Here is a 15,224-nt window from a genome sequence, read left to right as displayed (position 1 = left end):
TTCTGCATCCAAAGGTTTAAACAATACCTTCAATACTTTGTGCATAGTTATTGCTTGAATAAATATCTTATGGATGGATGAATGGATAAATGGATTGTTTAGGGAATGAATGAATGAATGAACGAATGAACGAATGAATGAATGAATAGTGTTAGGAAACACAAATGGGGATTATAAAAAATGAGGTTATAGTTTTGTGGATTGGTTTCTGTGTCCTCTATTCTGTACCATTGGTCCACCCGCCTGTTTTGGTACCAGTACCATGCTGTTTTTGTTACTATTGCTCTGTAGTATAGTTTGAAGTCTGGTATCGCTATACCGCCTGATTCACTCTTCCTGCTTAGCATTGTTTTTGCTATTCTGGGTCTTTTATTATTCCATATGAATTTCATGATTCTTTTATCTATTTCTACAAGAAGTTCCATTGGGATTTTGATTGGCATTGCATTGAACTTATAGAGAACTTTTGGTAATATCGCCATTTTGATGATGTTAGTTCTACCTATCCATGAGCAGGGTATATTTTTCCATCTTCTAAGGTCTTCTTCTATATCTTTCTTTAGGGTTCTATAATTTTCATTATATAAATCTTTCACCTCTTTTGTTAGGTTGATTCCCAAGTATTTTATTTTTTGGGGGGATATTGTGAATGGAGTAGTTGTCCTCATTTCCGTTTCAGAGGATTTGTCACTGATATATAGGAATGCCTTTGATTTATGCGTGTTGATCTTATATCCTGCCACTTTGCTGAATTCATTTATTAGCTCTAATAGCTTCTTTGTAGACCCTTTTGGGTCTGCTAGGTATAGGATCATATCATCTGCAAATAGTGATAATTTAAGTTCTTCTTTTCCTATTTTTATGCCTTTAATTTCTTTTGTCTGTCTAAGCATGCAATGGAGGAAGGATGCATCTTCAACAAATGGTGCTGGGAAAACTGGAAATCCATTTGCATCAAAATGAATCTGAACCCCTATCTCTCGCCATGCACAAAAGTTAACTCAAAATGGATTAAGGAGCTTGATATTAAATCAGAGACATGGCATCTGATAGAAGAAAAAGTTGGTTATGATCTACATACTGTGGGATCAGGCCCCAAATTCCTCAATAGGACACCCATAGCGCAAGAGTTAATAACTAGAATCAACAAATGGGACTTACTCAAACTAAAAAGTTTTTTCTCAGCAAAAGAAACAATAAGAGAGATAAACAGGGAGCCTACATCCTGGGAACAAATCTTTAATCCACACACTTCAGATAGAGCCCTAATAACCAGAATATACAAAGAACTCAAAAAATTAGACAATAAGATAACAAATAACCCAATCAATAAATGGGCCAAGGACCTGAACAGACAGTTCTCAGAGGAGGACATACAATCAATCAATAAGTACATGAAAAAATGCTCACCATCGCTAGCAGTTAGAGAAATGCAAATCAAAACTACCCTAAGATACCACCTCACTCCAGTAAGATTGGCAGCCATTAGGAAGTCAAACAACAATAAATGCTGGAGAGGATGCGGGGAAAAGGGCACTCTTGTTCATTGCTGGTGGGACTGCAAATTGGTGCAGCCAATTTGGAAAGCAGTATGGAGATTTCTTGGAAAGCTGGGAATGGAACCACCATTTGACCCAGCTATTCCCCTTCTCGGTCTATTCCCTAAAGACCTAATAAGAGCATGTTACAGAGACACTGCTACAACGATGTTCATAGCAGCACAATTCACTATAGCAAGATTATGGAATCAGCCTAGATGCCCTTCAATAGATGAATGGATAAAAAAAAATGTGGCATTTATACATAATGGAGTATTACTCTGCATTAAGGAACGACAAAATCATAGAATTTGGAGGGAAATGGATGGCATTAGAGCAGATTATGCTAAGTGAAGCTAGTCAATCGTTAAAAAACAAATACCAAATGACCCCTTTGATATAAGGGGAGTAAACAAGGACAGGGCAAGGATGAAGAGCTTGAGAAGAAGATTTACATTAAACAGGGATGAGAAAAGGGGAGGGGAGGGGAGGGGAGGGGAGGGGAGGGGGGATAGTAGAGAATAGGACAGACAGCAGAATACATCAGACACTAGAAAGGCAATATGTCAATCAATGGAAGGGTAACTGATGTGAAACAACAATCTGTATACGGGGTAAAGTTGGGAGTTCATAACCCACTTGAATCAAACTGTGAAAGATGATGTATTAAGAACTGTGTAATGTTTTGAACGACCAACAATAAAAAAAAAAAAAAAAAAAAAAAAAAATGAGGTTAAAATTATTGATGAAAGAGGGATCATGAAGAAACACCTACTGTTATTTTCTGTGGTTCTCTTTTCCCTTGTTACTCCAATGTCCAGGACCTTCTGACATATCCCCAACTACCAGTTTTATTCACTTAGACAAAAACGGGAGGAAGATGGCTCAGAGGGAATCTCAGAGACTGGGAAGGCATCTACCTGAAAGATAGGAAAGTTTTGAGATAATAGAGCAAATACACTCATAGCATCAATATAAACTCTTTCACCTGTCTGGTAAGCAGAAGAATAATCCCCCAAAGATATCAGGTCCACTTATCCATTAATCAGATTCAAAATTTAAGATGTTTACTGGTTTGAATTTGGAACATCTTTAGATACCTTCACTATTCTCACTCTGAACCAAGAGAAATATAGTTCCCTCTATCACTTCTACAGATTCTCCTTACGCAGTTCTTAATTCTAATGCAAAATATGACTCTTTCCTCAGGGCCAGTAGTACGAGAATTACATAACTTTTTAATGAGTTTGCAGCTCCTGCAGACAATCTTCCCTTTATCCCTTATAGAACTCCCAAAGTAGGACATTAAAGCACAAAATAATCACACTACATCACATACAGTTACAGAAAAGTTGCTCTTTTCCAAACTCTGCTTTTCTCTCTTTAGTCTCTGGTTCTCAGCCTTGACACATATCAAGATTCATCTTTGCTGTTCTAAAGTCTACTGACGTTTGAGTCCCACCCCCAGAGATTCTGACTTAATTGGTCTGAAGTGGAGCCTGGGCAGAGGGAGTTTTAAACCTCTCCAGAGTGATTCTCACTTTCAGTCAAGGTTGAGGATCACTGTTCCATTCTCTCTTTCTTGAGAAAAGAGGGGCTATGCTATCAATGCAATATACTTAAAAACAGGAACCACTCACTGTTTTTTCTAGAAATGCTTCATTTAAATCTAATTCTATTTTAGAGGTGAACAGCATCAAACTCATCAAAGTATATGCAAACACCAAGTAGAAACAGGATAAAGGGATACTCCCGACACTCCTAGTGATACCATCACCATTACTGGGCAGCCTGATAGATGACAGACACTCGTGAGTCATAAGAACATGAGGTTGGAGGTATGGTTCTGTGGACTGGGCCTAAAAAAAGCAACTTACCCGCAGCCCTACTTGGCTTAAGTCAGTAGGCTATGCTACATTCCTTGGCAAAAAAACTCATCCGCAGAAGAAGTGCAGGTCCTCCCTGCCAATAAGAACACAAATCACCCTTAAGGGAGGTACTTTTGTGACCTTTACATAGACCAGATTCCAGTAAAGTCTTCCAACCATAAAATATGTAAAAACAAATTCTAATCAGAATCAGTCAGCATGGGCCAAGGTGACTGAGAATTACCTAGGATATTTAGTATGCCATTTATAATAATAAAAATCTCCCCTCCAGGAAGTAAGATCATGTACAGTGGGAACTTAAAAGCCTGATACAATCCTGCTGTCAGTCAAAAGTCAAAAGTCAAGAAGTGGACCTTGATTCCTTGACCTGGAATCCCCAATAAAACAGAAGAGCAGAAGGGATGTGCTATCCCTCTCCTCTCTGAGAGGACCTACATTCTCCCTTTCTTCCTTGAGCATTTCTCCCCTTTTCTATTCCTTCTAAAAAAAACTCATACCAGCTATCCTGCGCAACTCATCTGAGATCTTTCTAGCACAATTGCAAAGAATGGGTGACTGAGGACCTCTGCATGGCTTTGACTCTGCAGATGGCCTTGCTTTGCAACAAGCCAGCTTCACAGACAAATTCTTGACCTGCACAGTGATACTGAGTATCCAACCCCAACAGACTGATCCAGTTAAGACTCCTTGCTCTACAGTAAACCCACCTCCCTTTCTCCCAAGCCAACACCTGTGGCAGCACCACAGCCTGGAATTTCAGAAGGGAAAACAGCTTGCTCCCAAGTTTTAGTTTTGTGGCACCTCTGACTTAAATACATTTACAAGGGTTGTGAAGCTTAACATCTACATTTCCCTCCTACATTTTAATTTCCTGCCTCTCTACACTATTTATGTTCACCTGTTACTCAATAAGCACCCCAGTAAGCCAGACTCCCATCGCTGTTTTACCCTAGCAATTAACCCTCTCCAGCACCCCCCTCTGAAAAGGCTCCTGATTAAAATAAACTGCTCAATTATTCACTGAACAACGGGAAGCATGCCACAGTAGACCAGGAGGAGAACAATTTATTTTTTTCCTTAGTTTTCTAAATGTGGCCAATATTGGCTGAGAAGAAAGATTTTCCTGGAATAATCTAGAGGACTTGGTTGAGATTTATGGTAAGGGTACAAATTTATAAAATGTCAGTACCTATTTACTAGTTTTAAGATGGTCAGCATCTTTAGTTTGAAGAAAATGCCAAGACAAAGAAGGAAATTCAGTGGTTTTCTTTTTTCGTTTTAATTTGATAAACTGCTGACATAAATTTCTCATTAATGAACACAGTGATATATAGGGAAGATGTAAAGAGAAAAGGAGGAAAGAAGGAAATAAAAGAGAGGGAACTAAAGGGGAATGAAGAATATTGAAGACTGAGTCACCCAATATCTTTAAGGGGTGGAATTCCTGTTTAAGTAACATTTCTATACAACTGAAAGATATTTTGCCTACTATTCGAAGCTTTCCTATTATTAGCAACATAATATATTCAATAAAGAAACATTAATTCCACAGAACTTTTTCTGAAAATGTATTAAATAACCTCACAATCTTAAGGGGCTAAAATGTATGAATTATCAAGAGAAACAATTACTTCAAGGCTTAAGGTAGGGAATAATATCAAGTTGATCATGTCTGTGCATTTCTGTGGTTCACATTAATAACATGTAAAACTTAGGCTTGGTTCGAGAAGAAAGGACAACACAATTTTCTAGAAGGGTACACACCTATATAAAATAATAAAGTGGGTCATAAAAATATTTGCACATGCTCTATAGAACTGCATATAATTGCTTACCTATCCTATATGTAATTTAATGGGGAAAATCACTTTTTAATCTAGACTGCAATTTGCTGATCATTTTCTATTCTATTTTTCATTACCCACATGTTATTTGCAAGACAAGTAGCCTACAATGAAAAATAAATAAGACACACACGACCACAGAAGACTATATAGGCAAGTGGACTAAGAAACAATCAAGAGGGTCACCTTAATTTTACCAGGAAAGAAAATTCATTAAATGGCACCATTTGGGGTTCAAGATTCCCTTCCAAGCAACTGAGGCAGAAGGTACTTTCAAGAATCTCACTCTGAAAATGCAGTCCTCTGGTCCTCTCCTTTCATGGATGAAATTTTTCCATTGCAGGAAACTGCAAAATCGAGACATCTTAAAAGACTGCTGGAATTTGAGTTTCCTCTGTCATGGATAGAATCATCCTTTTTTTTCAGGACCTTTATTAACTGAAATTCTAATCCTGCCTAAACTTGAATGAGAAAAACAAACAAACAAACAAACAAACAAACAATTGAAAGACCCTCCTGCATCCAGAATGCATAAACCCTGGATAAGTATTTGCAGACAAGGAGTTGCCTGCCAGGGGCTCATAGCTGTGACTTTCCTGATGAAAACCTAAAGCAGCTTGCAAGCTGCAGTGTCCAGGAGCAGAGAAAAGCAGTCACGGCTCCCTATGAAATTTTAACAATTCATTAACGGGAAAAGGCTGCATAAAGGGATGGGGGATCAGAAGCAGCTCAGCAGCATCAAATTCTGAGAGAATGAAGGGACCAAGAAAAGGGAGATGTGGAAATTCAGACGGAGGAGAAAAGGGAAAAGAAAGAGAAGGTAGATTTGATAGAAATAGGAACAAAGAGAGGAGAGAGACAGGAAGGCAAAAAGAGTAGGAGAGATTAGAGGACCAGGGAAAGGAGAGAAAGGATTTGAATAAAATTCAAATCTCTAATCTGGTTTTACTTTTAATCTTCTTTCTAGAGGAGGGTATGAATGTAAGATGCTTATTGTTCCGCATTTTTTTTTTCCTGAGTGCCCCTAACTGACCAAACCATGTGTTAAAAACAGTTTCCCTCCTGGAAGGGGATTATGCCCTTTGACTTTCAAAAGACATCTCTCCCCTCCCCAACATCAATAAGGCTGGATGGTGGTGTAGGAGCTGGTGTGGAGCGCAGCGGGGCGTCTGCAGAGCCTGGAAATTTCACTCAAGTCAGCCCGGCAGGCGCAGGGCGCGCATTGTGCATTGTTTTCTTCAACTCCCTTATCTCGGACAGTGTCGACGCATTTGTTTGTAAATATCCATGTTCTGTAATGTGCCCATGTAAATAAATAAGTTTAAATATAATTTCCAAATGAACAACATGAGAAAAAAAAAATGGTCGATTTTTGAGTATGTCAAATAATGACTGCAAACAAGGTGTTTTTGCAACCGCCGGCCGCTGGGTCCATCCCTGAGGCCACCCTGCCATCTAGTGGGGCGCTGCCCGAACTCCTTCTCCAGCCTCCGTCGGCCTCATTTACCCTCACAGCTGGAGACAGGGAAGTGTATTCTCCTAAATGTGTTAACTTAGCAGTGCTATACACTAGAAACAAATTAATATATAATTCTTCTGTGTCTTAAGGTCATTACTGTCGAAGCATAAATTAATAGAGCTATTCCAGTTAATTCATTTTGGCGTTTGCTTCTGCATGTCTGAGCGCATATGTGAAAATAGGACTCCCCTCCTCGCCCAGGGGGGAGAAGGAAGAAGGCCTAAAAGTAGCTTAGCCAAAAGAGCAGACGCCCTGACCTCAAAGCGAAGCCAGAGTGATGCCCTTCAGGTGGAGGCGGCTGCTTCTCCCTCTGCCTTCCTGGGAGTCTGGCTGAATGAATTCTCATAAAGGCCAAAAGGAAATAGGAGGGGGTGGCAGACACTCTGGGGGGCCTAGAGGAAGGTCAGGGGAAAAGAGTCCTCTTAAGGCAGTGTTTTATACACGTTGTTCAGGGTTCTGAGGGACTGAGTGTCCTGTCATAGGGAAAGGAGACCTGCTTTATCTGACTCGGAAATAGCATGTCTCTGTCAGGTCTGACCAGGCTGGGTGTGCAAGACACTGTGAGGATGGTCACCTACCTTCAACCCCAGGGTGGCTGTCACTATATCACCACCCCCAGTGTGTGGGGGGGTGTGTGGCTTTCCAGCCATCCACACAGGTCTGCAGCAGTGCTCTCCCACTATGATAAAAAACAAAAAACTCACACCAGTGGAAAAGGACCACCTAGAGTCGGGATAAAAATTTCACCCATTTGATTTCGATTATTTTTCAGATACATGGGACCAAATGCACTTCAGAAAGAATGGCCTGCATCAGTGCTCTTTGTTTCCTTTTGGTCTATTCAAAGGTTCTGGCAAGATCTTGAAACTCCACCTTTTCTTTAAGGAACTCTCACCACATCTGGGGTTAGATGCAGATTAGAATATGGGATCATCTCAGATTTTTGTTTTCATCAGAGTTATTGTCATGAATAAAAATTCTAGATGCTGAAGCAAGAATATCTATAAATGCCTGCACACTGTCATTTCTGGCAAAATATTGTCCTCTTAAAGTGTGTGTGTGTGTGTGTGTGTGTGTGTGTGTGTGTGTATGTGTGTCCTGTGAGGGCTGGAAGGAGGGGTGCCTTTGCATGTCTGTCCTGATAAGACTTGTTCAAAAGGTACCAAGGAGAGACAGATCTGGGGTCAGTACCATGCCTTCTCCCAGCATCTCTGCAATGTGAATTAGCCAAAGCAATATACTATACTATTGACAATGCAAATGCTGGGAGATAAAATATTCCACCAAAACTGCAGTGCCTCATAATCTAGTTACAAAGAAAAGATTTACTCACATGAAATAAAAATAGGCAATGCAAAACATATTAAATCAAAATTCCTGAACCTTAACGATGCCACTGAATCACCTGCAGGACTTTATACAAGTGTAGATCAGTCCTTCCCTATCATAATTTCTAGCTAATTCTGATAGTAAGCCAAATTGAAAACTGGTGATTCAATATTTAAAAATGAAAATAAAAAAAATAAGATCTTTGCATGGGTGATTCTGTTGAGCAACCAGAAATGAGAACAAGCAGATGGTGCCTTGCGGACCTGAGCCATTGTGGGTGACTGAGAGGAGAAAACAATGAGACTAAGGGTTCGTGTGGATACAGAAAGTGTCCTGCAGAGGAAAGACCTTAAAGAATGGGTGGAAAATGTACAGAGCAAGAACAAAGGAACAGGTGAGTATTCCAGATACATGTATTGATGTTCCTGCTGAAAAACAGACTGCAAGTTCTGGGAATCACAAAGAGCTGCCTGGTGACGCTGAATGAATGCCTTGGAGAATGAGTCCAGCCCACTTGCAAGGCAAAAGAAAATGGCTGAAGAGTACAGCCATCAGAGTAAAAGGAAGCTACTGAACAGTGTGATCCATGCTCTGTCTTAACAAGTACCTTTATCCCACTTTGTCCCAGGTTTCCCTGACGGCCTTACTGTGGGTATGTGAAATCCCTCGGAAGTAGACTATTGGTTTTTCCCATTGTGCTTGCTGCTCACCAGCACTTAAAGATTTACCACTTCTGGGTAAGGTAACGCACTCAGCTGTATTAGGCAGACAATTAATTAACCCCCTTGTCTGCCCACTACCCATTCTTTTTTTTTTTTTTAAGTTGTAGATGGACACAATATCTTCATTTTATTTTTATGTGGTACTGAGGATCGAACCCAGTGCTTCACACATGTGAGGCATTTGCTCTACCGCTGAGCTACGACCCCCAGCCCCCAATACCCATTCTTAATGAACTTCAAAAAAAGGAAATAATGTTGTTAAGGAGATGAGACTAAAATCACTATACTGAGAATCACCCTAATCATCATTAGATCATCATGTCAAGTATAACTTCATAATATTGTTACAGAGACATCACAGCAGCTAGGGAAGAAGGATTGTCATGTGAAGGAGTGGCATACTACTATTTCATTTCATTTTTAGATATTGCAATTATAAAATGTGGGTAAATTCGTCAGCCTGGCCCATGTGTGGACCTCTAGGGAATGCCAGGATTGAATTTATGAGCTAATCAAAGAATCCCCATAGATGTGTCTCTGATGAACAAAATTAAGTGTTGATTTGTGAAAATCTGGTCCATTTAAGTTGGATTGCAAAAAAGAGACCAGGTCTTAATTAAAAGAACACTGCGATCTACTGGGCTAGGGAGTTAGAATGTTCTAGAACAAAACTTACCTGTCCACGTTGGTACAATATTTTGTTATACAAGAATGTGGGCTACAAGTTGGTCTCCAAGATTCCTGTCAGCTCTTAGACACAGAATTTTGAAGCATTTAATGTTATTTTACTCCAAGAATCCTTAAGTGGACTTAAGTCTATCAAAAACCCTTTGCCATCTAGTCAAACCTGGTCAAACAGTCTTTTGGCACACCATCTTGCACATAAATTCTGTTCAAGTCATTTTTATCTACCTAATGCCCTCTGAATACACATTGCTCAAATCTGTCCCCTCACATTTCGTCACATAGTTCCCTAATTGCCTTCTGTTGCAAACTTTTCTTCACCATTCAAAATTTCCCCCAATATCCAGGTCAGTCCCTTCTTCTTCCAAGGAGTCTTCCTTGAAAGTCCCACGTGAATATTTGTAGTTCTTGATATCTCACTGCCATATCACACATTGTGGTATAAGCCAACTATCTACTTTTATGAATAAGGACTTTGTCGCTTCCTCTGTCAATTCCTTAAGACCAAAACCTGCTGTAAAGTTCTCTTTATAGTATCAGGTGTATGCTGCTTGCCCTAGACCTTATGCAGAGCGAGGTCAGGAATCAGACTATTCGTTCATCACTGTATTCCTAGAACTTGGCATAAATCCTGGGGAGCTACACCAACGAGGGCAACGTTTTTCCTTTTGGGTTTCTCAAATGTAAAGAACATCTGCTTCTATCTACTTAGCAGAAGTTCAGACCACATTAGACAAATGCCAGGAGAACGGAAGTATCTATAAGTTATTTCCAGTATGTTAAAAAAGAAAACCCCATTCATCCTTTAAAGAGAAAAATAAACACTATAAGCTCTCTTAGAGTGAATTTCTATTTGGTTAGCAATCTCCAATGAAATATAGAGATAAAAATTGAAAATGTTATAGATACATAAGATGAAATATAATTCAAGTTATGGGATTTGTCTAATAATTGGTTTTGAACTCTGGATGACTTTGAAAAAAAATGGAACAATAGTTGATAGTCCACTAAAAATTATTCCATCAGCAATTAATTGCTTAGTGGGGACTGATTAGAAAATTATTATTCTCTATATAGAGTACACAAAGAACCACTTTAGCAGATTTCAAAACAAAAAAAAAGGAAAAGGGGAACAAGTATTCTATGAAAATATTGAAAGGAGTACTCTGAAATTGGGTTTAACCTTGGCTCAGTCCCCAGTGATGATAGATTTCAACATATTTTTATATAGCATATCAGCATGGATTTAGTTGCATCATTGGCAACTATGTAAATGGGAGATTTTATATAATCCATAATAAAAACAAAACCGCGGCCATAATATGCTTTTATTGAATGCATCCATACCTCTTTCACTCCCAGGGATGGATTTCACAAAGAAGGTATACACATAATCAGCAGGTCTGTAAACCAAGACCTTGCTTATGAAGGGCAGTGAGGCATTACAGCAGCCAGAAATGCTAAAATTTGAAATCAAGAGGTTCCCATTCCATTTCAAACCTCCAAAACAAAAAAAGAGAACACCTGCCTCGGATCCCTTTTCCCTTCTCCCTTCCGCTCCAGCCTCTGCCTACAGGATAAAGAATCTGTAATGTTGCCAAGCTTGCCACTTAACGATCTCCACGCATCTACATAATGGCCTCCCGACACTGGCCATTATGGATGAGATTCACGTTATTTATAAATTAGCTCTCTTGTTCCTGCATATTCCTGAGTTTATCATCATTAAGGAGGAGAAATGGTTCTCAACAAAAGGCCCAGGTACTGTGGTGACAGACACAATAGTAATGCTTAGATACACAGATAGGCATGTTTCCATTTTGGTCTCTTGTATCCATCTTCGCTTGTCCCAGATATGCCATTTTCTGATTCTCAGGGTGTAGAATGTTTTGAAATACATTTGTGTATTCATGGATTGTTGGCTGTATTCACATTTTTATATTCAGCTAATATTTAAATGTATTTAGGAAACAGGCCTCAATTTAGATTTGCAATGTGGTATGAAATATCATAAAGGGAAATCACTTTCAGGCTGTTAGATCTGGTGCAGCTGGGGAGATAGAGAGGTTCAAAACATCTGTCAGCCCACAACATTTTCAAAAACCCTTTTCATACTCGATAATACCGAGCAAGGCGTCTGCTAACCCAGAAAACTTAAATACCTGTAGAAACACGAGAGCAAGGAAAAGAATCTAATTTTTAAATATTTCATCTTACCAGTGCACGGGCCACATTCTTTGGGGCAGACTAACAACTTCCAGGTGTGGGTCTATATCTGTGCCAATTTTAAGATTAGTTTTGTATATGCCTAGAATAGACAAGGAGGGCTTCCCACAGGAGGAAACATGAAGAAGAAGTAGTTATTTTTGAGAAGACACCCAATGCCTTCATCAGCACCTAATGTATTAACTCTGAGTTCCTTAGTTGCCTGTAGGCAATTAGCCTAGATCCCTGTACAGAGGAAATGAGACCTAACCCATATAAAAGTGTAGGTCCTAATTTTACATGTGTTACATCCTGTGGCCTCAGGCTAAACTCCATATCCCAGTTAGTCATCTAGAAAAGTTAGCTGGGCAGGACACAACCAGATTCTACTGCCTTCCAGAATAATCTTTAGACATGGAGATGTCATGTTGAGTCCACACAGAACTCTACAAGGATCTCTTTTGTAGAGAATAAAATGTTCCTACACAGAGCACCACTTAAAAATAGTACTTAATTTTAAGTTTTGAGGAGGAAGTTGATGATGATAGGGGTGGTGGTGGTGATGGTGATAGTCACAAAGATATTTTTCAAGGTTTCCCCAGAAACGCAAGCAACTTCTTTGTGTTTTCTCCAAATAAATAAATAAATGTGAGAAAAATATATATACATAAACACAAATCAAAGAATTTACTGCATGCTTTCCGTGTTTTCAATGAAATATTTGTGTGTGTGCATGCGCGCACACACACACACACACACACACACACACATGCCTAACTGATAAGAAACTAAACCAAAATTAACATCTGAGATGGTCAAAGCATCTGAATTCCGACTTGGATCTGAGATAAAGAGTACTTTGTGTCAAAGTCCTTCTCTCCAGATGTAGCTATGACTAATTTAGTGAAGAAGTTGATGTCTATCTCTGGCAAAATTTTCAATGATTAGAGAAGAGATCACTCGTCAAACATCTCTGGCCAACTCCCATGATCCTAGAGACACATAATCTATATTAATAAAGCATTTTGAGATAATTAAATATCAAGTTCTAGGACAGTACAAGATACAATTAATCATTGAGACAAACAAAAAATCTCCATGCAGCTAGAAGTACTGCAGAGCTAGAGGGAAGAGGACTTAGAAAATTTAAAAACCATCTAATAAATCCACTCCTGGTAATGGGTTGGTTGCACTCTGATTTAGTATAGAATTCCAATTCCAAAAGCAACAATTTAGAACCAGTTAGCAAACTAAGAGCAAAGAGATAAGTTTGTAAAAATTTCAACATAGAAGGTTCCAAATTTCACTCATTGGAAACTAAAAGAATGTTACCAGCATCACTATTTATCCATACTGATTATAAATAACTAAATTTGATATCTTTCTTTGAATATGACATTTGTTTCCTTACCCAGAACATAAGATCTTTAGATCAGGGATTACGTGATACATTCCTTTTGTAGTCTCATCATTTAGCATAGTACCTTGCAATCAGACTAGACACCCAATAAATATTTATTGATGGGTAGCTTGACTAATATCCTGATGTGAAGTTCTGATTGTAACATTACCCTCCCACATATGCAGACACACCACTGTCACTGATGTGTGGCTGTAGAATAAAGTATGAAGCTTTTAGCTCTTTGCATGCCTCTAAATGAACCCAAATTGCCCTTAGCAACTTTATTTTCAGCTATGGTTTAGATATAATTTGAATGTGAAAAATTAATCCAACAATAATGTTTACAGATGAGAATTTGGAAAGTGTTTTGGATTACACAAGGTCATTGGGATAAAATGCCCATGTCTGAATGCTGGTGACTTTATAAAAGGGAGACCAGAATATACTCACCTACACACATGTAGTCCTTGTCTCATTGTAGAATGCCTGCACCACTTCTCTACTCTGCCAGCAAGAAACTCATCACCAGATGCAGTCTCTGGACTTTGTACCTATAGCACTATTAGCTAAATAAACCTATTTTCTTTATGTAGTTAGCCTACCTCAGGTATTCTGAGATAGTACAAAAAAGGAAAGAAAAGAAAATTGGTACCAAGAGTGAGGTCATTACTATTACTTTCCTTGAAAACATAGGAGCACCTTTGGAATTAGTTAAATGACAGAAGTTGGAAGAGAAGCAGACTCAAAAAAACCAAAATGTTGTGAGTTAGTGTTATGGACAATTCTGGCAGTACCTAAGAAGAGACAGGAGAATAGGAAAAGAAAACTACATTGTCTTAAAGATTAGCTTAGTGGTTATAACCTGAATATTGATAGAAATGTGGACAGTAAAGGCCATGCTGATGAAGTCTCAGATGGAAATGAAAATCCTATTGGAAATTGGAAAGACGTGTGATCCTTGTTACACCACAGCAAAGAAGTTAGCTGCATTGTGTTCATGCCCTAAGATGTTGTGGAAGGTCAAACTTAACAAAGTTGGACTATTTGTCTCATAGAGAAGATTTCAAAACAACAAAGAATTCAGGGTGTAGCGTGGGTATTACTAGCTGCTTCTAACCAGATGTACAGTAAGAATCAGAAAACAGAGTGGAAGGATTTGGAAAATTCATAATACACCTGGGGTGAGAAATCAAGAAAAATCATGTAAGGGTGCCACAGGAAAAAAAAATCAAACTCTTGCTAAAGAGATTAGTACTGATAAAAGGGAGCTGGTTTCTTTGCATGGGGACAGTTGGAGAAAGTTCTCAAAGACATCTCAGAAATCTTTAAGGCTGCCTTCTCATCACAGATCCAGAGACCTTCCAGAGCAGAATTATTTCATGGAACATCAGGGTACTCTAAAAGGAATACCTAAGCCCTGGTTTTCCAGCAAAGCATTCCATGACCTCTGCAACCATGATCCAAGCGGTTGCAGGCACACTGTTCATGTGGGCAGCTGACATTGACTTCTGCATGGAATTGATTTTATAGTCCAAAGGAGCTTCCACCAAGATTTCAAAGGAAGACTGGAGAAGTCAAGCAATGGTTTGCCACAGGGTCAAAGCCCCTGTGGAGAGCAACTGTTGGGGCAATTCCTAGTTCAGTATGGGAGTAAAGCTATGGTGAAGACCCAGAAAGGTATGATGAATAGCTATGTGCTAGTGGCCACCCAGAATAGCTGCTGACATTAGAGCACTGTCCCATGGAGCAGCCATTGGGAGGCAACCAGCAAAGCCATAGGAGCAGGTCATCCCAAGTCATTGGGGGCCCATTCCTCACAACAGTATGCAGAAGAGACTGAACTTGGAGCTTTGGAATTTAATGTTCATGGCATGGGTCTCAGTTTTGCTTTGAAGTGATTATTTCTTTATGCTTTTCTAATTTTTTTTTTCCTTTTGGAATAGGAACGCCTACCCCTGTGCCTGTCATGTCATTGTATCTTGGAACTAAATAACGTGTGCATTTTCCTCCCCTTAGGGTCTTAAAGCTGCAAGGAACTTGCCATGAGTCTCAGATGAGACTTTGAACTTGAACTTTTTAGCAATATAAACTA

The 15,224-nt window shown here is 39.1% G+C and overlaps 1 long non-coding RNA gene across 1 annotated transcript in view; it reads right to left on the bottom strand.

Moving 5' to 3' along the window:
* Positions 1 to 15,224, bottom strand: part of LOC120885784 (uncharacterized) — a 110,541-nt gene that overhangs the window by 53,144 nt on the left and 42,173 nt on the right. The window contains exon 2 of the long non-coding RNA XR_013430056.1: positions 2,314 to 2,458. This is a non-coding gene — a long non-coding RNA (uncharacterized LOC120885784). The remainder of the gene's footprint in view (positions 1 to 2,313; positions 2,459 to 15,224) is intronic.

The sequence above is a fragment of the Ictidomys tridecemlineatus genome, chromosome 13, assembly GCF_052094955.1.
Source record: "Ictidomys tridecemlineatus isolate mIctTri1 chromosome 13, mIctTri1.hap1, whole genome shotgun sequence".
In the NCBI taxonomy this organism is placed as follows: domain Eukaryota; kingdom Metazoa; phylum Chordata; class Mammalia; order Rodentia; family Sciuridae; genus Ictidomys; species Ictidomys tridecemlineatus.
The sequence above is the reverse complement of the archived record's forward strand: the minus strand, read 5'-3'. Positions and strand labels throughout refer to the sequence as shown.